Source organism: Oncorhynchus nerka, linkage group LG6 (assembly GCF_034236695.1).
Source record: "Oncorhynchus nerka isolate Pitt River linkage group LG6, Oner_Uvic_2.0, whole genome shotgun sequence".
In the NCBI taxonomy this organism is placed as follows: domain Eukaryota; kingdom Metazoa; phylum Chordata; class Actinopteri; order Salmoniformes; family Salmonidae; genus Oncorhynchus; species Oncorhynchus nerka.
The window spans coordinates 43,705,862-43,729,189 of record NC_088401.1 but is presented as its reverse complement, the minus strand read 5'-3'; the positions used below and the strand labels follow the sequence as shown (position 1 = coordinate 43,729,189).

Here is a 23,328-nt window from a genome sequence, read left to right as displayed (position 1 = left end):
TCTCCTTTGTTTTGTTGACGTTGAGGCCCTCACCTCATCCCTGTAGGCCGTCTCGTCATTGTTGGTAATCAAGCCTACCACTGTAGTGTCGTCCACAAACTTGATGATTGAGTTGGAGGCGTGCATGGCCACACAGTCGTGGGTGAACAGGGAGTACAGGAGAGGACTCAGAACGCACCCTTGTGGGGCCCGAGTGTTGAGGATCAGCGGGGTGGAGATGTTGTTACCTACCCTCACCACCTGGGGGCGGCCCGTCAGGAAGTCCAGTACCCAGTTGCACAGGGCGGGGTCGAGACCCATGGTCTTGAACTTGATGACGAGTTTGGAGGGTACTATGGTGTTAAATGCTGAGCTGTAGTCGATGAACAGCATTCTCACATAGGTATTCTTCTTGTCCAGATGGGTTAGGGCAGTGTGGTTGTGACTGCCTCGTCTGTGGACCTATTGGGGCGATAAGCAAATTGGAGTGGGTCTAGGGTGTCAGGTAGGGTGGAGGTGATATGGTCCTTGACTAGTCTCTCAGCACTTCATGATGACGGAAGTGAGTGCTACGGGGCGGTAGTCATTTAGCTCAGTTACCTTAGCTTTCTTGGGAACAGGAACAATGGTGGCCCTCTTGAAGCATGTGGGAACAGCAGACTGGGATAAGGATTTGATTGAATATGTCCGTAGAGACACCAGCCAGCTGGTCTGCACATATGCTCTCAGGACGCGGCTGGGGATGCCGTCTGGGCCTGCAGCCCTGCGAGGGTTAACAAATTTAAATGTTTTACTCACGTCGGCTGCAGTGAAGGAGAGTCCGCAAGTTTTGGTAGCGGGCCATGTCAGTGGCACTGTATTGTCCTCAAAGCGAGCAAAGAAGTTATTTAGTCTGTCTGGGAGCAAGACATCCTGGTTCGCCATGGGGCTGGTTTTCTTTTTGTAATCCTCCGTGATTGACTGTAGACCGTGCCACATACCTCTTGTGTCTGGTTAAAAGCAGTGGTTTGCGCGTTCAGTTCCACGTGAATGCTGCCATCAATCCACGGTTTCTGGTTTGGGAATGTTTTAATAGTTGCTGTGGGTACGACATCGCCGATGCACTTTCTAATGAACTCGCTCACCGAATTAGCGAATTCGTCAATGTTGTTGTTGGACGCAATGCGGAACAAATCCCAATCCACGTGATCGAAGCAGTCTTGAAGCGTGGAATCAGATTGGTCGGACCAGCGTTGACTTTGTCTTGATGTACTTGGGTGTATGCACTACCCCCTATAGTGCCTTGCGGTCGCAGTTGCCATACCAGGCAGTGATGTAACCAGTCAGGATGCTCTCAATGGTGCAGCTGTAGAACCTTTTGAGGACCTGAGGACCCATGCCAAATCTTTTCCGTCTCCTGAGGGGGAATAGGTTTTTTCGTGTCCTCTTCACTACTGTCTTGGTGTGCTTGGACCATGTTAGTTAGTTTGTTGTTGATGTGGACACCAAGGAACTTGAAGCTCTCAAGCTGCTCCACTAAAGCCCCGTTGATGAGAATGGGGGAGTGCTTGGTCCTCATTTTCCTGTAGTCCACAATCATCTCCTTTGTCTAGATAACGTTGAGAGAGCGGGTGTTGTCCTGGCACCACACGGCTAGGTCTCTGACCTCCTCCCTATAGGCTGTCTCATCGTTGTTGGTGATCATACCTACCACTGTTGTGTCATCGGCAAACTTAATGATGGTGTTGAAGTCATGCCTGGCTGTGCAGTCATGAGTGAACAGGGAGTACTGGTGGGGACTGAGCACACATCCCTGAGGGGCACCCGTGTTGAGGATCAGCGTGGCAGATGTGTTGTTACCTACCCTTACCACCTGGGGGCGGCCTGTCAGGAAGTCCAGGATCCAGTTGCAGAGGGAAGTGTTTAGTCCCAGGGTCCTTAGCTTAGTGATGAGCTTTGAGGGCACTATGGTGTTGAACGCTGAGCTGTAGTCAATGAACAGCATTCTCACATAGGTGTTCCTTTTGTCCAGGTGGGAAAGGGCAAGGTGGAGTGCAATAGTGATTGGGGCGTATGCAAATTGGAGAGGGTCTGGGATAATGGTGTTGATGTGAGTCATGACCAGCCTTTCAAAGCAATTCATGGCTGCAGACGTGTTCTTGGGCACAGGGACTATCATGGTCTGCTTAAATGTTGGCATTACAGACTCAGACAGGGAGAGGTTGAAAATGTCAGTGAAGACACTTGTTGGTCAGTGCATGCTCAGAGTACACGTCCTGGTAATCCTTCTGGCCCTGCGGCCTTGTGAATGTTGACCTGTTTATTAAAGGTCTTACTCACATTGGCTGCGGAGAGCGTGAACACAGTCGTCCGGAACAGCTGATGCTCTCATGCATATTTCAGCGCCTCGAAGCGAGCATATTTAGCGCATCTGGTAGGCTTGTGTCACTGGGCAGATCGCGGCTGTGCTTACCTTTTGTAGTCTGTAATTTTTTTCAAGCCCTGCCACACCCGACGAGCATTGTAGGCAGTGTAGTAAGATTATGTTCTTAAAAATGTGTTCTAAGAGTGCAGATCTCCTAATGCACTGAGATTAGGAGGGTCAAATCCCACAAATAATTCCTCATTAAAACAACTCATCAGGTGAGTCATGGAAGTATATTGTGTATGTTTTCCATGGTTGTCACAACTTCTGCCGAAGTCATTGCCTCTCCTTGTTCGGGCGGTGCTCAGCGTTCGACGTCACCGGTCTTCTAGCCATCATTGATCCATTTTTAATTTTCCATTGGTTTTGTCTTGTCTTCCCACACACCTGTTTTCAATCCCATTCATTACCTGTTGTGTATTTAACCCTCTGTTTCCCCTCATGTCTTTGTCAGAGATTGTTTTATTGTCAGTGTTGTTTATTTGTTGTGTTGGTGCGCGACAGGTCCTCGTACCCATGTTTGTTCATGTCTGTACTTTTAGTGTTATGGAGCATGTTCCGTGGACATTTATTAACCTCTTGCTCCTACTGAGACGCTTGCATCCCATCTAGAGCTCTGGAAATGCAAATGCGCTACGCTAAATGCTAATAGTATTAGTTAAAACTCAAACGTTCATTAAAATACACATGCAGGGTATTGAATTAAAGCTACACTCGTTGTGAATCCAGGCAACAAGTCAGATTTTTAAAATGCTTTTCGGCGAAAGCATGAGAAGCTATTATCTGATAGCATGTAACACCACAAAAGACCCGCAGGGGACGTAAACAAAATAATTAGCATATTCAGCGCTACACAAACCGCACAATAAAATAGAAAACATTCATTACCTTTGACCATCCTCTTTGTTGGCACTCCTAGATGTCCCATAATCACTATTGGGTCTTTTTTTCGATTAAATCGGTCCATATATAGCCTAGATATCGTTATATGTAGACTGTGTGATAAACGGGGAAAAAAGCGTTTCATAACGTAACGTCATTTTTTAAAATTCAAAAAGTCGACGATAAACTTTCACAAAACACTTCGAAATACTTTTGTAATGCAACTTTAGGTATTAGTAAACGTTAATAAGCGATCAAATTAATCACAAGACGAAGTCTATAGCTGTCCGTCTGGAAAAATGTCCGGGTAGAAACTCAACCAAAATATCCGGTCCGAGACCTGAAGAACTGCGCTGCCTTGCATCTGTTTGACCAAGAAACAAATAGTAGGCAAATGACAAGACTCTAGACACCGTGTGGAAGCTGTAGGTACTGCAACCTCAGCCCCATTAATTGTGGTTCACCTTTATCAATGGGTTCAAGTCGCGCAGGGATATATTTTTCCATTTTCAGTGATCAGATTTTCCTGCGCTTTCCGATGAAACGCACGTTATGTTATAGCCACAGCCGTGATTTAACCAGTTTTATAAACGTCTGAGTGTTTTCTATCCACACATACTAATCATATGCATATACTATATTCCTGGCATGAGTAGCAGGGCGCTGAAATGTTGCGCGATTTTTAACAGAATGTTCGAAAAATTAGGGGGTAGAAGGAAGAGGTTAAAAGACTCCATTTTACACTCCATTTTGACTCTCCTGCGCCTGACTTCCCTGCCACCTATACACACGGCGCTGACAATGGTATTCACATGGTATTCACAACCACCACTATGTTAATAAATGAATCTGCCAAGTGCTTTCCAAGCTTCTCCATGCAGTTCATATTTTCATTGACTATAAAGTTGGAGCAAAGCTAATGCAGTGTCATCAACTTGTGCATTTGGTTGTTGCTGTTTGTGAGACACCAGTTTAAGATTGCATTCTTCAGTGAACTCAAGCATGATACACAGAATGGACTCTAGTAAGTCCAATTCAGCTCTGCTGGCTTGTGTCTTGTAAATTACCAGTCTTACAATGCATCCCTCTAGTGAATGTATGTATTTTTGATAACCGTGCAACACATCATTAGTACTATTTGCGATCCTAGTACTACAGGACTGCCTACAGCCTTGTACATGAGCTGAGAGCCCATGTGACCAACATGATGGATTCATAAACTACAAGGTATTTTGGATCATTATGAACTGTAATGCGGACGTTGTGCTACATATACAGTTTGCTATAATCTTGTGTGCACAAGTAAACCGGTTGGGTTACATGTTTAACATACAAATATTTTCCGTTTTCAGATCTGTCGACTATGCTTCCAACACAACACACCTTTGGATGCCATCGCTCAGTTCAGGAAGCATATTGATTTGTGCAAGAAGAAGATTAGCAGAGCTGGCGTTTGAGCACAATGCTTGGATGTCAAAGCAGTAAGAGGTCAATTCCCACTCCACTGAAGCCATCCTTAATATAACCAATCTTCACCCATTTCCTCACTCCCAGGTTCCAGTCCTTTTGTGACCTGTTTGATGCCCAGGAACACAAGCAGCAAGCAACTCACCTTTGTGCCCATGAGGTTTGGCAATGCATGTGTGACGCAGAAGGCTGTCATTTACAAGACAGTACAATCATTCAAGCTTACACACATGCATCCCCACCCATGACAGTTATCATCTGTTGAGACTATTTTGTTATCCCGACCCAGAGACCCTGGAGACAGGAGTGAGTATGCCCACCTCTACACCAATTTTTGATAATACTAGGTACTGAAAGTTAATATTTTTGTGTTTAAACTTGTGTGTACAGATATGATGTTTTTAGGCGTGAAACCAAGAATGCTGTCTAAGAACAGTTGCTCAGTTTTTAAATATTTTGTATGTGCATGTGTCGATCCCCCAGATGCAGGGAAGGAGAAAGGAGGCATCCTGGCACTGCAAGTGAAAGAGAAGGATGTTCCCCACTCGGTTAGCGCATGTTTATTAATTCACTCACTCATTCACCACGGCACAAACATTGTCATGTTCTACAAACTCTGAAGCCTCTCTCAGGGCACAAAGGCTACACATTGCTGCACAGGGTAGCGCATGCAAAGTCAATGAGTGTAGACCTACGGTAGGTTAATGGATACCAAGTTCTAAACCTCATGGTAAATACACTGACTTACAGTGGAAGAAGCCCTGCGAGGTTCTCAGGTCAAGTGAGGTCAAGTTTTATGGTGTATGACAATGAATAAAACCACTAAGCACATCCAATTCAACATTTTGATGCAATTTGATGATACTGCAAATACTGTAACATTAAGAACTGAAAATGACTGGTTTTGACTTGGAATTTTCAGGTTTTCTCCATGAATGCTGAGGTTTGAATATTTATTAATTAAGTGTTAGCATTTTGCCAGGTCTGAAACATATTTTGTTTAGGGCCAAAGACTTCCCTCTCTAGGGATGTAAGGCAGTATCTGGTTATAGATTATTCACTTTTAGTAAGAAAACCATGAGAACTACAGCCGGTACATGATTTCTAAGAACAAAGTTCTCTTCATCTCCTATGACAAAGGAGGAAATTAAGAAATTCTAATAGGTTATAGGATTATTAGGCCAAGCAGATACTGATTATTCTTGGTTTAACTTGGTTTATTATGCCAAAAGCTACTTCAAGAAATATTCTGCTGCTTCCTCAGATTGATACAAATGTCCATATAATTTTTTGATCTATAGCCTATACCTTATTATCACTGAATGACTTACATGTATGCCTTTATGATAAGATCTCCATTACCTGCTAATCAATTTATGCCTATTTCAAGCAAATTGTGTTTGTGTGTGTTTGAGAGTCTGTCTGTGTGACAGTCTGATTTGCTCTTTTCTATGTGTATATGTATATATATATATCACACACACACACACACACACACACACACACACACACACACACACACACAAGTGCTTATCATTGCTTTGCTCAGCAGCGCTGTGGCTCAGTTCAAGAAATACAAGTGTCCTCGCATGAAAAGCCACCGGAGTGAGTTCTACCTGGGCTGGAGGGGCAATTTAAAAAAATATCAAAAATCATCACTTGTGTGTGTACATGTGCTCATCAATTTCTCTGTCTGTCGCCAGTGGCGCAGATGGGAGAGAAGTACTACCAAGCCAAGGACTACACCAAAGTAAGCCTTACTCAGCAGACACAGTGGGACAAAAGTCAAATGTGTTACTAAAGTCAAATGTGTTACTAAGTAAATTAGGGTATAATATCAAATCCCTAGTGTCAGGGGCGCATGCCTGAGACTTAAAGGCAATTACTATGACTAGACAATCATGGCTGCCAACAATTTATTGAAGTCACCATTTACTGTGCATTTCAGTAATTAAGCCATAACTCACTTATATTGGCAGTCATATCTGGAATATTATAAATGTAATCAGGTTGAAAATATAAAGTTCTAGGTAAGAGAATAATTGTGCAACTTACCTATCTGTGTTTGGGTCCTGAAAGATTCTTCCTTTCGTTATTAAATACGTTTTCCTTTTCACAACCAAACCTACATTTTTTTATGTAAATGGGTTGTTATTGAAGAGTCCAGACACTTTTTTTGTGATATTACTTGTTTTTGATGAACTTACCCCAAAGAGCAAATCACTTCCTCATCCTCGTTGTGCAGTATGGGAGCCCTGAAAATACATTAACAAAGGTTTCAAAAATACCCAAATACATAATTTTAGAAATTGCAAAGCTCTCGGTATAGTGATGCATGTGTTTAGATGTTGTATACATTAATTTTGCGACTAGCAATCCCGGATCCGGGAGCGTAATCATAGCCTCAAACTAATTAGCATAACGCAGCGGACATAAATACCCCTTGAAACTTTTCCTATTCATGAAAATCGCAAATGAAATATATTCAAACACAAGCTTAGCCTTTTGTTAATCACACTGTCATCTCAGATTTTCAAAATATGCGTTACAGCCAACGCTAGACAAGCATTTGTGTAAGTTTATCATGGCATAATGCTATGCTAGGCTCTGCTGGCAGCAGGCAACATTTTCACGAAAATAAGAAAAGCAACCAAATTAAATAATTTACCTTTGAAGAACTTTGGATGCTTTCACTCAGGAGACTCCCAGTTAGATAGCAAATGTTCCTTTTTTCCCAAAATATTATTTTTGTAGGCAAAATAGCTCCCGTTTGTTCATCATGCTTGGCTGAGAAATCGACCGGAAAATGCTACCACTACAACGCCAAACTTTTTTCCAAATTAGCTCCATAATATCGACAGAAACACGGCAAACGTTGTTTAGGATCAATCCTCAAGGTGTTTTTAACATATATATTCGATAATATATCTGTCGAGGCAATTGGTTTCTCATAAGAAGCGATTGGAAAAAGGGCTCCTTTTGTACTTTACGCAAGATTTTTTTGCGGGAGACACCATGTGACCACTTGCTAAATATGGTCCCTTACGGCTATTCTTCAACAGAAATGCGTAAAAAGGCGTCACAATGCTGTAGACACCTTGGGGAAGACGTAGAAACGTAAGCTCATTCGTAGCTCATTCACATCCATATAATGAGTCATTGGCATGAGGTTTCAAAAAATGGAAAAATTGGATTTTTATCTGGGTTTCGCCTGTAACATCAGTTCTGTTGCACTCACAGACAATATCTTTGCAGTTTTGGAAACGTCACAGTGTTTTCTATCCAAAGTTGTCAATTTATATGCATAGTCGAGCATCTTTTTGTGACAAAATATCTTGTTTAAAACTGGACGGTTTTTCATCCCAAAATTTAAATATCGCCCCCTAGTCGCAAGAAGTTAAATTGTGTAATTCCAAACTTTATCCGCCACGTTATATTCCATTAGCTGTGTAGGGGAAATGGCTTTAGTTGCACAAAATGGAATATAAGATTGCGGATCAAGTTCAGAATAACACAATTTCATGTGTACAACATCTAAAGACCTGCATCATTATACTGAGAGCTTTGCCGTTTCTAAAAAGTGCGTAATTGTATAAATTGTTTTGCATTCAGCCATGTGATTCAGGGGAGAGAGAAGACTTCCACGAATTTGGAAAAAAGTTTGGCGTTTTGATGACTGAATTTTCGTTTTTTTTTGGTAGCCAAACGTGACGCAGAAAACGGAGCGATTTCTCCTAAACAAATAATCTTTCAGGAAAAACTGAACATTTGCTATCTAACTGAGAGTCTCCTCATTGAAAACATCTGAAGTTCTTCAAAGGTAAATGATTTTATTTGAATGCTTTTCTGGTTTTTGTGAAAATGTTGCCTGCTGAATGCTAACGCTAAATGCTACGCTAGCTATCAATACTGTTACACAAATGCTTGTTTTGCTATGGTTGAGAAGCATATTTTGAAAATCTGAGATGACAGTGTTGTTAACAAAAGGCTAAGCTTGAGAGCTCGTATATTGATTTAATTTAATTTGCGATTTTCATGAATAGTTAACGTTGCGTTATGGTAATGGGCTTGAGGCTGTAGTCACGATCCCGGATCCGGGATGGCTCGACGCAAGAAGTTAAGTGTGTTAAAATGACTGTCCTGTCTGTGTGCAGACTGCTGGACTATGTGATGTGTGACTACTGTACAGAGTGCTGGTTGAGCCTGCTCACCTCCATCCTCGGCACAGTGCTACGGTGCTCCTATCTGATTACCCACGTCAAGAAGTACATCACTTCATGGAGCTGGTCGGAAAAGGTATACTACAGAGGCACTACACTCTCGTACAGGACATTCTTCAACTACACCCAGCTCTCCAAGATGACATTTCCGGTAACACTTTACTTGACCCCGAGTCCGTACGGGAGTTGCAGCGATGGGACAAGACTGTAACAGCATTGTCATGACTCTCCTGACAGTGGATCAAAGGACCCATTAGCTAGGAAAATACGCTAAGATAGCCAGACCCCCTCTCTCTCACAGAAGAAGGGAAGCGGGGGGTCTGTGCCAATCTTGACACGTAAATCTTGAGAGAACTTTCTCTTCCTTGCCCTGTAATATTGGAAGACTGAAACTCCTTTGTTAGACTTTTGCCGGCAAAACGTTTTCTCTCCAAGAGAATGAACTTTGAAACAATATTCATAAGATAGGAATATTAAGTGGTCCGGGGATCTAAAGGATAATCCTGTCACAATGTATATTATTTTGTGATGTCATTAAAGATGGTATAACAATGTAACTGTAAGTTAGGAAGGAAACACATCCTATCTGTCAAGTTTACATCTAAATGCTACATGAAATAAATTTGTATTTTTGAAAAGATAGAAATGTGATTTTAGTTTTCTAATGAGAATTGTTTTTCATATAATCTAGTCAGTATCCACGCCTAAGTGAGCTCAGAGTTCATGTCAGCATGACAGAACACGCCCATTTGACAGAGTGCTTAAAAGGACTTGCTAAGAATGAACATATCAGACCAAAACATGCCGGGTTGCTGCTGGCGTGTAAAGTGGTCGGGTGCAGAAACCCTGAATAATCAACCATTGATACCAAAAGATGTGAGACGTTAGTCTACACGTTGAAATGGTGCGAAACTCTGAAATTCCCAACCTCAACACTGGAAGAGAAGATGACCTCACCTAGGAGACCAGAAACATTAACTGTCTGCAGTTGTGCACGTGAAAGTGGTCCTAGAACTTTGACTAAAGACAAAAGGTGTGAAGGAGAATCCCCATAACCATTGGTACGTCTGAAGTAACTGTTCCAACAAACACTCTACCACCAGAGAAGATCTTCAAAGAAGGACATTATGACCTCTGATGGACAACCAATGCCTTATTTCGATCCACTACCCATAGACGGATCGATTGGTTTCAACAGCGAGACGACAGAGAAAGATAATAAATATATATTGCATTTCTAATTCAAATGAGCGGTGGTTAGGGTGCTTAGTATTCTGGTTACTGTGAGCCTAGTGTCCAAATGTATGTGCGATAAGTTGACTCTCTGTCTCTCCCTCTCTTTATCTTTCCCCACCCCCTTTCCATTGTGAAACAAGGCCTCATATCATGTCAATCCACAAGGGACTTTTAAATCATGTATGTGTATTCTGTGTTTTTATTTAGTTAGTAAATAAATGATTAAATCAATTTGTATAGTACTGAATATTCAGAAGGGCTAGGGTTCTTGCAGATATCAATGATTTTGCTTTTCTGCTACATACACATACATTTTACATAACCTTTTACATAAACATTTTACATAAACATTTTGCATACACATGTTACATACATGCGACTTTTATATAAAGCAGTCACAATTCAATAATACATTACCAAACATACAGCTGTTCCTCCTTCAAAAGTTGCAGCACACTGCAGCGTACAATTTGTGGCCTGCTGCAGCATTCTATGGCATGTTATATTAAATGTCAGACATGTTTTACATTAATGCAAGTTAGTGCTAGTTTGACCACCAGAGGGCATCTTTGAGAAGCATTTGATAGTCTTCCATAATGGCATTACTAGAGAATTTAAAACCCTTTTTGTAATAACATAGTTTATGGGATTGATTTTAAGAAGTTAGGCTTAATTAATTAGATTAATATTATGGGGTTTCTATTCCGAGACGAAAAACCAAACCCTCAGAGTTTCTGTTAGAATGAAACGGAACGTATGGCGCTATACAACGTGATAGCCGGGAGTAGGCTACAGCATAATATCTAAGGGGCATAACATTTCCACACTCTAATTGTAGTGTAACCAATACCCAAACGGAAATACAGTGAAAATAAAAATCTCATTGATTTATCAAGATGATGCCCCAATGCTTGATAGTGTATTTTTCGCCCAATTGGCCCCAACCCTAATTAATACATTTGGTCACACTCGATAGAGTGTTGGACTTTGGGCGAGAAGGTTGAGGGTTCGAAAACCTGCTCCCTATTTGTTACATTTGAAGTTGTGCACAATTATTAGTTTATTTTTTTGGTTTATATTGCCCGTTCATTGTCAGAGACACAGTAGTGCATTGGGACCCAAAAGCATAATCAGTGCTTAATCGTTAGGGCAAATCTGGTCTGCGATATTAAGTTATAATTGTAATGTAAAACCTTGGGTTGACATTATAGTAATTTACTATGTAGAAAGTTTTCATCAAGCTAGCTTCTATGTCCATGTTTTCTGTTCTCTTAGGTCACAAGGTCCTTATGCAGGTTGTCATGCTTGGACAGAAACTTGTACAGAAACTTCTGAGACACAGTATTAATGATGGACTCCCGGAGGTTCACTGGTAAGCCACATTTGCCTCGGGATCCAGCCCAGTTGGTATTCTGTGTCCACTATGGGTATCTATCTTCGGTTACACATCCTTGGAATAGCGGAACAACGTAACGGTCCGGACGGCCCTTGCTATGCCTGGTGAGCAGTTTGTCAAGTTCTGTTGTCAGAAGAGGAATGGAAATGTCAGGGTGACCTGACGAACCCATCACGTATGTTGACTCTGCCTGTCAGAGGTGGAGTTCCAGAGCTCACAGGTGTGTCTGGCATGGATTGTGAATCCATCTCGTTCCTCGCCCTTTTCAACGCATCATTCTCCACATGACTGCCTGGCACTGTAACAATGCATCAGCTGTCACCCGTATCTCTGCCCTCAGAGAATGTTTCTCTTTCTGATGGTCTGCCTTCAATTACTCGATCTTGGTCTTCAAGGTTTGAATCTCATCCATATGAGCACCTTCGTCAGATGAGCAGAATGGTACCAGCCTGAGCCCCCATTGATTACAGTGGCCTATGATAGAAACAATATATTTATTAAGAATTAAAAGTGACTCCAACACACACATGCTGCGCAAACATGTTAAGAATCTAACGAAACTAACCGCTTTCTTGGCAACCATGCGTTTTTTTCCGGTGTGGCCCGTTGTCCAGCCCTTTGTCCACTGATCTCCACGGATTGTTGTCTGCAGGGTTGTAAGCTCTGCTAAAACACATTCACGTTTTTAGTACACAATTATTGATTTTATTACACAGTATGCCTACACATTGATAAGCTATATACATGTTTTGTATATAAAATGCACTGAAACCAAAATACCTTTTATTTTTGGTGATCCTCTCAGTTCTGGCTCATTTTGGTCACGGCTATAAGTATACAGGAGATTGCAGATTCTCCTCACTTAGATTATGTAGTACAACATACTGTAGCACCATGACCAGGAACTCTATTAATTTAAGTGAGCAGATTAGGGCATTCAGGAAGAACGGAAAATCTACTGGAGACATTTCAAAAATACTGGTTGACTTGGGAATTTTGGTCACGAAGGGTGCTATTCGCAAACACTGTCATCAGATGCTTGTTTTACGCCAAACTTGAAAGCACAGGGAAATGAACAGTTACAGTAGGCGACAATACTGTAAAGTCGGCCTAATAATGCTTAAATAAATCGACTGCTGGTTTTTACTGTATACTGCACATGTTTACATTGTATTCAATTTCCAGCGAGACTATTCAAGCCATCGACGCACTGATGAATGAAGATGATGAGCGATCAGCAAAGGCCACCTGTAATCTGCTGGCATCATGGCAAAACATCAACATCGCTCTAATCAGTCAGAAGACAGTTGAAGGAACTTGCATGGATTTATGGAAATGCTCGGTAAGAAATGTTATATACAGTTGAAGTCGGAAGTTTACAAACGCCTTAGCCAAATACATTTACACTCAGTTTTTCACAATTCCTGACATTTACTCCTAGTAAAAACTCCCTGTCTTAGGTCAGTTAGGATCACCACTATAATGTAAGAAAGTGAAATGTCAGAATAATAGTAATAGAGAGAATGATTTATTTCAGCTTTTCTTTCTTTCATCACATTCCCAGTGGGTCAGAAGTATATATACACTCAATTAGTATTTGGTAATATTGCCTTTAAATTGTTTAACTTGGGTCAAACATTTTGGGTAGCCTTCCACAAGCTGCCCGCAATAAATTGGGTGAGTTTTGGCCCATTCCTCCTGACAGAGCTGGTATAACTGAGTCAGGATTGTAAAGGCCTCCTTGCTCGCACACACTTTTTTCAGTTCTGCCAACCGATTTTCTATAGGATTGAGGTCAGGGCTTTGTGATGGCCACTCCCATACCTTGACTTTGTTGTCAAGGTATTCACAAGCTTTCACAGGCTGCCCACAATAAGTTGGGTGAATTTTGGCCCATTCCTCCTGACAGAGCTGGTATAACTGAGTCAGGTTTTTAGGCCTCCTTGCTCGCACATGCTTTTTCAGTTCTGCCCACAGATTTTCTATAGGATTGAGGTCAGGGCCTTGTGATGGCCACTCCAATACCTTGACTTTGTTGTCCTTAAGCCATTTTGCCACAATTTTGGAAGTATGCTTGGGATCATTGTCCATTTGGAAGACCCATTTGCGACCAAGCTTTAACTGAGGTCTTGAGATGTTGCTTCAATATATCCACATGATTTTTCTTCCTCATGAAGCCATCAATTTTGTGAAGTGCACCAGTCCCTCTTGCAACAAAGCACCCCCACAACATGATGCTGCCACCCCCATGCTTCACGGTTGGGATGGTGTTCTTTGGCTTGCAAGTATCCCACTTTTTCCTCCAAACATAACGATGGTCATTATGGCCAAACAGTTATATTTTTGTTTCATCAGACCAGAGGACCTTTCTCCAAAAAGTATGATCTTTGTCTCCATGTGCAGTTGCAAACCGTAGTCTGCCTTTTTTATGGTGGTTTTGGAGCAGTGACTTCTGCCTTGCTGAGCAGCCTTTCAGGTAATATCGATATAGGACTCGTTTTACTGTGGATATAGATACTTTGTACCCGTTTCCTCCCGCATCTTTACAAGGTGCTTTGCTGTTCTGGGATTGGTTTGCACTTTTTGCACCACCAAAACTAAAGTGAGTGAATAGAGTAATCTGAATAAAGGCCAACATAATATTTGTAAAAGCTAAAACATTTATTTCTGTTTTTAGAGGGAGAGAATCATTGGGCCAATTGTGCGACGCCCTATTGGACTCCCAATCACAGTCAGATGTGATACACAATACAACAAAAATATTATTATTATTATTATTATTTGTTTTGTCTTTTCTGGTGGATTAACCTGAAATTGTAACCAGCCACGACCGGTTATGATACAGCCAACCTAACTAAGAAATACATTTGAGGATAGAATTCCCCCCTACCCTCCTCCTAGGAAAGTCTATTGTCCAGCTACATGCTAATGGCCATAATGACGCTGGACAACGTGCCTGTGTGTGTTTGAAATAGTTTTTTTGGGTAAGCAACCATTTGATCACCTTCAATTATCTTTTAATTAAATTAAAACAAATTATTTTTTTGTACCATCATCTTTGAAATGAAAGAAAATGGCCATAATGTATTATTCCAGCCCAGATGCAATTTAGATTTTCGCCAATAGATGGCAGGAGTGTATGTGCAACGTTTTAGACTGATCCAAAGAACCATTGTATTTATATTCAAAATTATGTATCAAGACTGCCTGAATGTGCCTAATTTGTTTATTAACAACTTTTCAAGTTCAAAACGGTGCACTCTCAATAGCATGGTATTATTTCACTGTAATAGCTACTGTAAATTGGACAGTGCAGTTTGATTAACACAAATGTAAGCTTTCTGCCAATATCAGAAATGTCTACGTCCTGGGAATTTCTTTTGATACTTACAGCCTCATGCTAAGCGCATTAGCCTACGTTAGCTCAACCGTCACGTGGGAGACCCAATGATCCTTAATAAGTGTTTAAAGGGTTGCTCTGTGCTACCCCTTAAAATATCCCCCTTTCTCCTCCTCCCTTCCCCATGGGCTAGGTCTGTCTTCTGTGCACGGCTCTGCGGCCCATCCCATGCCCCCCGCTCTTGTGCCGTGAACCTCGCACGCTTTCAGTGGATACAGCTGGGGAACTGTAAGACAATCCCATTGTGCGCCACTCGGGAGCCATGACCAATATTACCAATATATATATTGTTCTGCAGGATTAATAATATATATATGTGAGAATATGCAAGGGGATTTTATATAACTCTAAATTAATAATAATAATAATCGCTTTGTTTAAAACATTATTTTGGGGAAAATATTTTGTTTTCAAATAACGTAAAATTGAGACATTGTTACTAATTTGTAAATAAAGCCAGTTTGTAATTTAGAATTATTTATATCTGTTTTTAGACGGAGAGAAACCAAAAACCTACAGTCATCTAATGGGTCTCCCAGTCGAGGGCGGCACATGTATTGAACCAGCATCTTTAGCAACACAGCTTGGACTGCTATGCCGTGTCTTAGACATTCACACCACTCAGGCACTGTACATTTAACATTTACATTTAAGTCATTTAGCAGACGCTCTTATCCAGAGCGACTTACAAATTGGTGCATTCACCTTATGACCTCCAGTGGAACAGTAGTGCATCTAAATCTTTTCAGGGGGAGGGGGGGTGAGAGGGATTACTTTATCCTATCCTAGGTATTCCTTAAAGAGGTGGGGTTTCAGGTGTCTCCGGAAGGTGGTGATTGACTCCGCTGTCCTGGCGTCGTGAGGGAGTTTGTTCCACCATTGGGGGGCCAATGTCCCCCTGTACAATGTGACTGGTCGGGAGTGGGCTACAGTACTACAGTATGAGCAAAATAATCCTAACAAAATAAATTAATAAAAACCTTAGTGTAATAACAGTTTTTATAAGTAATACTGAAGTTGTGCACAATGTTCAGTTTCTATTTAGGTTTATGTCGCCCATTCATTGTCAGTTAGAGACACAGTAGGACCCAAAAGCATAATCAGTGCTCGAACTCCTCCTTGCGCTTGTCTGGAGCAATGAAGTGGTGATACGGGTTATCGTACTAAACCAAAAATGATCTCCACTTTTAGTACATATGGCTACATACAGACCATTAGTGGAATTCCCACAAGTAACAGTTAATATGATACATTTTTTGACTAGGTTACCTGTATTTGACATTGTGTTGTTAATCTCGCTGAACATTAGATAGTTTGTCACGTTGGCGCTGCAACTCTCCACTACTATAACGGTTGTCTCCTCTGACGAGGAGGAGGTGTAGGAAGGATCGGAGGACCAATGCGCAGCATGGTAAGTGTCCATATAAGAATAATGAACACTGAACAAAACAATAAACAACAACGTGAAATAATAAAACCAAAACAGTTCCGTGTGGAACAAACACTGACAATGAAAATAATCACCCACAACTCAAAAGTGAAACCAGGCTACCGAAGTGTGGTTCTCAATCAGGGACAACGATTGACAGCAGAACCATACCAGGCCAAACACAGAAATCCCAAATTATAGAAAAAAAGGAACATAGACTGCCCACCCCAACTCACGCCATGACCATACTTAAACAAAGACAAAACAAAGTAACTAAGGTCAGAACGTGACAACTACACTCTCCTTATTTGTCTATTTTCAACAGGGTACAAATTAACTGAGTGTCAGAGCTCGACTTGACACACTTACATTTTTAAGATCATTAACGATATCCTGTCTGGTCGGCTTTGAGGCTGGAGTTTCCACCACTATCTGGATTAAAGTGTAAATGACTGTCTAACAACAAATACTAGAAAACTGATCATTTTCTAACAGAATTAGACTAGAATAGACCATACCATTTGAGAAGTCTGTTGCTCTACATGACCTGAGTGCGACTGTGGTTCCCCTGTGCAGGTGCATCGGAGGATCCTGCCTGGAGCAGAGCAGGAGATTATGTATAACTTCTACCCTCTGTCAGCGTACAAGGGCCTTCCCCTGCTCAACATTGGCCTGCTGCACTTCCCTGCCATGTCCGGACAGCAGCTCCCTGCTTCCTCCCCTAACGCAGCCCTGTCAAGATATGCATAGCTTAGAACCCAAAGAAATACAATGAGGGGAAATCCGTTCTATTCATTCTAATTTTATGTTAGCACCCACTAGGCTATGCCTAACCACATGGCATACTCTGGAGATCCAGCCCAGTTTTAGCCACAACACTGTTGACTGACATTAATATGAATTTAATATTAACAATGAATAAAGTGGCAAACTTAACTTAAATTCTGAATTCACCTACAACTTGTTTAGTGTTCGCATTTTACTGTTTGCGTAGATGCTATGAGTAGTGCAAAAGCAAGTATTTGTAACTTTGTAATTATTACGATGACAAAATTAATACTGTAACAATTAACTCATTAGCAATCTTGGGGGACCATGGAAAAAGTTTATTTAACGAGTTACTGTTTTCTGAATTAACTCCTAAAGGTATAAAGATCTCTTATCAATCATTAATTAATTGTTACCTTCTATCAGTCTTATTCTGAATGTCACAAAATCCTTGGATATCTGCACGAACCCTAGCAAAAATTATTTATTTATTTATTTATTTACTAGCTAACAAAAATAATCACACATAATTACATAAACTCACAAACAGAATAGCTTACACACTGATTACTGCATAATGCAATGAAAATCCCCTAGTGGACTAAACCCGATATGATGGCTTGGTAGACAATGGAAAGGGGTGGGGACAGATAAAGAGCAGGAAAGACAGAAGGGACCAACTACATACAGTTGATAAATATGCTCATGGAAATGCTAATACTTTGCACATGAATGGCTGCTCATTATAAAATAATTGCAATGTTCATATTTACGCTTGAATGTCTCATCGTCTTTCTCTGTTGAAATCGCCCAGTCCTTTTTCTGTGGAGAGTAATTCATCAGAAGTCTCTGGTTGTAATTCCCCCCAGAGATCTGTCTTTCGTAGTTGTAGCTCTGTTATAATTGATACATCAGATGTACCAATGGTCGTTTGATAGGGAAATGTCCTTTAGAATGGATCTTTCAGAGTACCACCCAGTGGTTCTCGGTTGAGTTTAGACTAAAGTACTTAAACAACTACAGACGAAATGTTCCTGTGTAGTCTTCTTCACTCAAGAACATTTTAGAGTTTCTAACCATTTTGTACCTTCCAGCTCACGCTGTCGGTCCTGCTGGTCTAATTGTAATTTAGCTAGAAGTGGGTTTTATGCACTCTGGGACAAAGGGTCATTCCATGACACCGACATAATGTTTGTGCTCACGTGGGTGTGGTCACTGACTGGTTAAGACTTTATATGAAAAACAATTATCTCCTTTAGACATTTATATTTTCACAAATAGTTTCATATTTAATCATATAAGTTCCCCAACATTTGGATGTGAACCTGACAACTGGGAAATATACACATTCAGAGATACAGTTATCTTGTCCTTAGTTACATCACAAATTAGTAACACATTTGACAGGATTGTTCTTTAAGTACCCACGGACCCTTCCAACTGCTTGGATTACAGAAATATTGTTTAATTATCCAATCTTGGATGTCACAGTACTACAAAATCTCTGTTGTACTGATGGAATTGTTAACTTCCCTTTCATTGTGTGGGATAGAGAGATGTCCTGCAGGTATTTACAACCATCATAATACTGTTGTGGGAGAGAGAGATGGGGGGGGGGGGTCTGGCGACTATGATCCTCACCCTAAAGGGCAAGTCATGACAGTCCCCCTCTGGTGGTTTCAATCTTCTGATTATCCTGCAAGTTGCAAACCAACATAACAATGACCATGGGATGTCCTGGTTGTGGATCATCATTACGGTCCCCCTCTGGTGGTTGACCCAGGTAGGCTTTCTGAAAGCTGCAAAGCACCACACGAATGGCCAGGGGATTCGTTCCGGACCCATCATCTGGTCGTCTAGGCTGGTAGATCTGGGCAGTAACATAGGCAGATGTTATCAACGCGCCAACACTCACAAAATAAATAATTACATTTCTTCCCAAATAAGCGGCATTGTGGCACTAAGTGATGGTTGTATGGGGAACTTGTCTTAGGCTCTATCACTTCCTAAGTGTCAAAGGAAATATAATGAAACAAAAAGGTATAAACAAAAGATATACAAAATATAGTTATCACACCTTAATCATCTAAATGGACTGTATTCTATATACGTCCAGGGTCTTGGCAAAATGACCCTATCATGGCATTGTGTCTAATGTCATTTCTAGGGCGTTCCTAATTTGTGGCTTGTTGCTTAGGGCACCATCCTAAGTTGATAACTACATGATACGTCTACAGCTGTAAGGCACCAGCTTCGAGCAGTCTACAGGGATGACCTATTGACCTATGTGGAGGAACTGGTGAGTACTGTAGCTGTAGAGTCAATGGCCACATTTTCAACTTTACCAAGGCTGGTATTTTGTTCGGACCCTTAAGGGGACCTGTAGTAGTTTTACTACACGTCAATGTGTCTTACACCCTTGTAGTGGTGATAGGTATGAAGAAGTCTATTTCATAGCTATGTTATTCATGACGGAAGTACTCTATAAGCACTGAACCAGTCGCATGAGGTGTGATCATGGTTCATGACTTCTAATAAATTCCCTCCCAAATGGAGGGTTCTATTTATTAGTTGCATGTGTGTTAACCATCAGAAGAGTGTTCTGGAGATAACTAACAGAACAGGGCTCCAGGCAGCCGAGCGGAAATGGAGGAAAACTCGCCTCCCTGCGGACATGGCATCCTTTCACTCCCTCCTCTCTACATTTTCCTCTTCTGTCTCTGCTGCTAAAGCCACTTTCTACCACTCTAAATTCCAAGCATCTGCCTCTAACCCTAGGAAGCTCTTTGCCACCTTCTCCTCCCTCCTGAATCCTCCCCCCCCCCCTCCTCCCTCTCTGCAGATGACTTCGTCAACCATTTTGAAAAGAAGGTCGACGACATCCGATCCTCGTTTGCGAAGTCAAACGACACCGCTGGTTCTGCTCACACTGCCCTACCCTGTGCTCTGACCTCTTTCTCCCCTCTCTCTCCAGATGAAATCTCGCGTCTTGTGACGGCCGGCAGCCCAACAACCTGCCCGCTTGACCCTATCCCCTCCTCTCTTCTCCAGACCATTTCCGGAGACCTTCTCCCTTACCTCACCTCGCTCATCAACTCATCCCTGACCGCTGGCTACGTCCCTTCCGTCTTCAAGAGAGCGAGAGTTGCACCCCTTCTGAAAAAACCTACACTCGATCCCTCCGATGTCAACAACTACAGACCAGTATCCCTTCTTTCTTTTCTCTCCAAAACTCTTGAACGTGCCGTCCTTGGCCAGCTCTCCCGCTATCTCTCTCAGAATGACCTTCTTGATCCAAATCAGTCAGGTTTCAAGACTAGTCATTCAACTGAGACTGCTCTTCTCTGTATCACGGAGGCGCTCCGCACTGCTAAAGCTAACTCTCTCTCCTCTGCTCTCATCCTTCTAGACCTATCGGCTGCCTTCGATACTGTGAACCATCAGATCCTCCTCTCCACCCTCTCCGAGTTGGGCATCTCCGGCGCGGCCCACGCTTGGATTGCGTCCTGCCTGACAGGTCGCTCCTACCAGGTGGCGTGGCGAGAATCTGTCTCCTCACCACTGGTGTCCCCCAGGGCTCTGTTCTAGGCCCTCTCCTATTCTCGCTATACACCAAGTCACTTGGCTCTGTCATAACCTCACATGGTCTCTCCTATCATTGCTATGCAGACGACACACAATTAATCTTCTCCTTTCCCCCTTCTGATGACCAGGTGGCGAATCGCATCTCTGCATGTCTGGCAGACATATCAGTGTGGATGACGGATCACCACCTCAAGCTGAACCTCGGCAAGACGGAGCTGCTCTTCCTCCCGGGGAAGGACTGCCCGTTCCATGATCTCGCCATCACGGTTGACAACTCCATTGTGTCCTCCTCCCAGAGCGCTAAGAACCTTGGCGTGATCCTGGACAACACCCTGTCGTTCTCAAATAACATCAAGGCGGTGGCCCGTTCCTGTAGGTTCATGCTCTACAACATCCGCAGAGTATGACCCTGCCTCACACAGGAAGCGGCGCAGGTCCTAATCCAGGCACTTGTCATCTCCCGTCTGGATTACTGCAACTCGCTGTTGGCTGGGCTCCCTGCCTGTGCCATTAAACCCCTACAACTCATCCAGAACGCCGCAGCCCGTCTGGTGTTCAACCTTCCCAAGTTCTCTCACGTCACCCCGCTCCTCCGCTCTCTCCACTGGCTTCCAGTTGAAGCTCGCATCCGCTACAAGACCATGGTGCTTGCCTACGGAGCTGTGAGGGGAACGGCACCTCAGTACCTCCAGGCTCTGATCAGGCCCTACACCCAAACAAGGGCACTGCGTTCATCCACCTCTGGCCTGCTCGCCTCCCTACCACTGAGGAAGTACAGTTCCCGCTCAGCCCAGTCAAAACTGTTCACTGCTCTGGCCCCCCAATGGTGGAACAAACTCCCTCACGACGCCAGGACAGCGGAGTCAATCACCACCTTCCGGAGACACCTGAAACCCCACCTCTTTAAGGAATACCTAGGATAGGATAAAGTAATCCTTCTCCCCCCTTAAAAGATTTAGATGCACTATTGTAAAGTGGCTGTTCCACTGGATGTCATAAGGTGAATGCACCAATTTGTAAGTCGCTCTGGATAAGAGCGTCTGCTAAATGACTTAAATGTAAATGTAACTCTGTCAGTTATCAATAGCAATTTGACAACCTTCTTACTGATTGTGGCTGGACTGACTGTGCTGGCATTGGTACTAGTACTCAAAGGGACCATTTATCCTACCCATTTATTCTGAAATGTTACCGTACTCGAACACATGATTAGAGCATTTTACTAGTTCCATTGCAATTGAAATTACACACGGCAAGGAATTACTATTTTTGCCATTTGCTTTGGAGGTGGATAGTCCACTGGACTTTTTTATGGCCAGTGTGGTACACCTCAATAATATCTTAGATATATTATAAAGTTATCCCCGTTGAGGGGCCTGTATTCTTCTTAATGATGAACAACTCATGGTGTATTCATATACAGGAACTTAAGGACTTAAGTCCTTCTGCTCACCTGACCTAGAATTCCTTACAATCAAATGCCTGATGGGCTGTTTCACCACCTGGTACAGCAACTGCACTGCCCTCAACACATCACCAGTGGGCAAACTACCTGCCCTCATTGACATCTACAACTCCAGATGTCAAAGGAAGTCCAAAAAGACAATCAAGGACCACAACCACCTGAGCTACTGCCTGTTCACACTGCTACCATCCAGAAAGCGAGGTCAGTACAGGTGCATCAAAGCTGTAACTTAGAAGCTGTTTTTCAGTCTCTATCTCAAGACCATCAGACTGTGAAACAGCAATCACTAACTCAGAGAGGCTGCTGCTTACATTGAGACACAATCAATGGCCACTTTAATAAATGCATCACTAGTCACTTTAAACAATGTCACTTTAAATGATGGAACTTTAATAATGTTTACATATCTTACAATACTCATATAATATGTACATACTGTATTTTATACCATCTATTGCACCTTGCCTGTGCCGCTCAGCCATCGCTCATCCATATATTTACATATTGTACATGTACATATTCTCATTCACCCCTTTAGATTTGTGTGTATTAGGTAGTTGGAAAATTGTTAGATTACTTGTTAGATATTACTGCACTGTTGGAACTAGAAGCACAAGCATTTTGCTTCACTCATATTAACATCTGCTAACCATGTGTATGTGACAAAAACTATTTGATTTGATTTTGATAGATACCCCTCGTGGATGACTGTGTTGCAGCTAGCGTTAGGAGAAGACAGCGTGGTCAGAGTAAATGGCAGTGACCTGTGACCATACGTGGTTGCTTTTCCAATCAATCAGTGGGAGAAAACGATCCATCAATTCTGCACTGAGTAGCAGGGGTTCAGATTCGAGGCTGGTAACATACACAGGGTGAACAAGCGATACGTCCTGAAAGTGTAGAATCAGCATGAGTCTCAATGTGAGAGACGAGGTAGTCTGAGTGAAACCTTGAAGTATGGTGTCGCATCGTTCCACTTTTAACTCCTTACGGCTGAAATCCAGCCAGTGAAAGTGCAGGGCGCCAAATTCAAACAGAAATCTCATAGAAATTCCTCAAACATACAAGTATTATACAACCATTTTAAATCGTTGTTA

General features: G+C 42.2%; 2 long non-coding RNA genes across 5 annotated transcripts; one reads left to right on the top strand and one right to left on the bottom strand.

The window, feature by feature from the left end:
* Positions 1–478: 478 nt before the first annotated feature.
* On the top strand, positions 479–10,413 carry LOC115130463 (uncharacterized). Of its 3 annotated transcripts, XR_010464090.1 has the most exons (7): positions 479–4,492; positions 4,618–5,038; positions 5,216–5,280; positions 6,285–6,337; positions 6,436–6,482; positions 8,434–8,552; positions 8,887–10,413. It is a non-coding gene; the product is annotated as an uncharacterized LOC115130463 (long non-coding RNA). The 3 variants fall into 3 exon arrangements; XR_010464089.1 differs by having other exon boundaries at positions 479–5,038; XR_003863777.2 differs by lacking the exon at positions 8,434–8,552 and having other exon boundaries at positions 479–5,038.
* LOC115130464 (uncharacterized) lies at positions 10,370–15,145 on the bottom strand. Of its 2 annotated transcripts, XR_003863780.2 has the most exons (3): positions 12,365–15,145; positions 12,150–12,250; positions 10,370–12,058 (listed from the first exon to the last, which is right to left on the bottom strand). It is a non-coding gene; the product is annotated as an uncharacterized LOC115130464 (long non-coding RNA). The 2 variants fall into 2 exon arrangements; XR_010464091.1 differs by having other exon boundaries at positions 12,150–15,145.
* Between the last annotated feature and the right edge of the window lie 8,183 nt (positions 15,146–23,328).